Here is a 3,291-nt window from a genome sequence, read left to right as displayed (position 1 = left end):
TCAGGGAAGAGAAAAAAAGCTAGAACTCTCTGATTTCAAAGAAAAATCCGAATTTATTTTTTTAAAAGAGTCGATATAAAGTGTTTCATTAGCAAACTAAGTCTTTTCATTTAAATCCCCTAGCCTTGCTTTGTCTTCTTGCTCCTCTAGCCTTGTGTTAGTGTCTAAAATGGGGCCCTTTTGAATACAGGGTAGCTTGGGCTTTCCTGGGTTCTGGAGAGAGACCTGGGAGTTTACCAGTTGCAGACACCATGTGAGCACCTGTTCTCTCCATCACTTGGTCTCTAAGGCCTTTGTCTTTCAGCACAAGCTTGGATGTCCCAGGTACCAGGAGTCTCTACCTGTGGGCCCTCAGTCTTGAGCCCTGGCTTTCAGAACAGCTTTGTACTTGCCAGTCATCTCTTTGACTGGACAGGGGACCTGTCCTTCCACTTCACAGATAAATTCCCACAGGTAATACTTTTTGGGTCCAAAATTAGCTGGGTGAGAAAGCTTCTTTTTCTCTAGCTCCTCTATCTTGAGGACTTCCTCATTTTTCCCCAGGATCTTTTTGATATGCTGTATGGTCGACCTCTTTGTTGCTCTTGCCCTCCACATTTACCAGGACCTGTTCACCAGAATCTAAACAAAACCACAGAAATGATGATGATGTCATGTTCTTAAACATCATGATCTGTACCCAGGGGTTTTTGTACTGAATCTGAGGAATGTCGAAAACCACAAATTTCATGGTAGTCAGAAGAATTGACACAAAGACAGTCTCAAGGTCTCTCTAAAGAACTTTGGTATCAATTGTGAGACATGGGAGACACTGGCACAGGACCACCAAGCACAGCATGCCCGCATCAAAGAAGGCAGTGTGCTCTGGCTCCCTCACTCAGCTCCTCACGGGTATTGTAATTTTCCATCATAACTTTGACCAAGCTCTTAAACACCATGTCGCCCTGGCTCAGGTACTGCAGAGTCCGGCAGATGGGGAAGTGCCCCTTCATCGGCATTGGGATGGCTGCAGCTGCAGAGCCTGAGGGGCCTCAAGACTGGCAAATGCCCAGCCACCCATGCCCACTGAAAAATCTGAATTTCTAAAATCCAATTTCTAAAAAAAAGTATGCAATGAAATTCATTACTTTGCATTCCAAATAAAGAACCAAGTTCCTTGGGGAAAAGAAACTTCAACAAAAAACAAAATGAAACAAAACAAAAAGTTCTATTGATGTTTAAAATAGAGAATGCCTCTTGCTATGGGAAGTAATAGATTAAAGAGGCAGTAGATAGCCAGGAAAGAACATTATCAGGAGGGTTAGGAGAGCCTCTAAAGCAGAAAGGAAAATCAAATGTTTATTGGTCATTTATGTATTATCAAACTGTATGGAAAGTTCCTTAACTTCTACTCCTTGCTTCTTAGTAATTTGTAGTCCCATTGACTTTGCATTTTACCTCCAGATCTTTCTTAAGCCCTGCTACATTTTTCAGACTAGTCTCTAAGTGTGCATGGTTTCTGTTTCATCATTGGTAATGATTTCCTCATCTTACTGAAACAGAATGACTGAGGGGGAATGAGAGGAACAGGGTAGGAACATAGGAAAAATATTAACTTGGGCAAACAGCCAGGGAACCTGCAGCTATTAAAAAAATTCCACCTGATCATTTAGATGTCTACTGACCATTCATGATATGTGCCATAACTAGTACCAAACTTATTTATTGTTTCATTTGCTAAATTATTTTTAAACAGAAATGGGAAACAACATGGTATAGTTCATAGAGGGCCAGTCAGACTCAGGGACACTTGAGTTTAGGTCTTGTCTCCATCACATACTCATTATCAATGGGCAACTTCCTAAGACTAGAAGTTACCAATAAATTGTGCATGTGCAGTGGTAGAAGGTGTTCCTATGCTGAGAGCTTCTCATCCTAATGAAATCTCAAGGATTGTAATTCACCAAATGCATCTGTTGACTTGAATTACAAAACTGATAGATGTGTATAATTTACATCTCTGGAATCAATTTTCCTTCCATAAAAAGGATATAGAAAAGTGGTGTAAAGGGCCAGCCTTGGGATTGGGAAGACCTGGTTTGACTTTGGTTATGTGATCCTTTGCAACTGACAGTAAGTCATTTAGTTTCCCAGGTCCCCATACAACTTTCTAAGAATGTAAATTAGAGAAGAATTGCCCACTTATATCAGTGTTGGGAGTTTTTGCACTAAAAATTCCAGGTCTGGAAAAATAAAATGAAAATAAAAACATTTGAGTTTGAGGGAACAAAAACAGGCAGTGGACATGACTGGTTTGAGAAAAGTGAGTTGTCCCTGTTAGGTTGGAACAGTGAACAGAATTCTGTTCCTTCATCTACCATGGGATGATTTTAGTGTTCCTTAGGCAGCAAGAATAGCCATGTTATCCCCATCTCTATGGGCTACAAGGTAATCAGGAGCAGCTGGACCTCCCCAAGCATCCCTAGTCTCTAAAGTATAATGAACCTAGTTCCAAGGGCCCTGAAATGGAGCTTGAGTGGCTGAAGTTCCTAACTTGAGTTATGTTGTTTTATTTTACAAACAATTGTTTTAAATCAAAACCCAAATTAGGTTCTGGCTTGAGGCCCAACTCTGAAAGAAATTTACAGGAAGAATGATATTTGTTCTTATCCTAGGACCATTTGAAGGAGAGGGTCTGAATGAAGCAGGATTTGGAATGTAGTCAGTTGGTTTGGAAACACCTTGAAGACTGTGGATGATCATTTAAAACAAATCTTAGACCTATGAATTCATGTCTTCAATGTATTTCAACATTTCTGGGGCTCACACTGGATATGTTTGTCTTCTGGTTGTACAGCCGTTACATTTCTTCATTATCTTAGGGTACATTTTTTTCCCACTATTGCGCTGAAGTTTATATATGCCCTGAGTGTTTGTGTTGGAGTTATTAATCATTCATTGACAGTAGAAAATCAGATTGCTTGGCTAGCTGAGCATTCTTTTTAAGAAACCAGATGTTGCTAAGTGTCGTGGTTATACTTTATGGGGTGGGCAACTTTACTAATTAATATGTAAAATAGTTGTGTGTGATTTATAATAGAAAATGTAAATCATCTGTTGGTACTAAATAATATAAAAGAACAATTGTTTACACGATGATTTGCATAATGCATACACAACTCTTAATGTCCCACTCTCTGTGCATTCTCATTGGAATGGGCGAATTCTGTTCTTGTTTGTTGTTGGATTTTGGCCAAATGATTTATCCTCTTTTCATTTCTTAGTGATCTCCATTTTTTCCTTCTTTAAAAA

At 39.4% G+C, this 3,291-nt stretch overlaps 1 pseudogene; it reads right to left on the bottom strand.

The window, feature by feature from the left end:
- Positions 1–351: 351 nt before the first annotated feature.
- Positions 352–998, bottom strand: LOC118838115 (annotated as a pseudogene).
- Positions 999–3,291: the final 2,293 nt, after the last annotated feature.

Source organism: Trichosurus vulpecula, chromosome 2, assembly GCF_011100635.1.
Source record: "Trichosurus vulpecula isolate mTriVul1 chromosome 2, mTriVul1.pri, whole genome shotgun sequence".
Taxonomy (NCBI): domain Eukaryota; kingdom Metazoa; phylum Chordata; class Mammalia; order Diprotodontia; family Phalangeridae; genus Trichosurus; species Trichosurus vulpecula.
This window is presented reverse-complemented; position numbering and strand designations above follow the sequence as displayed.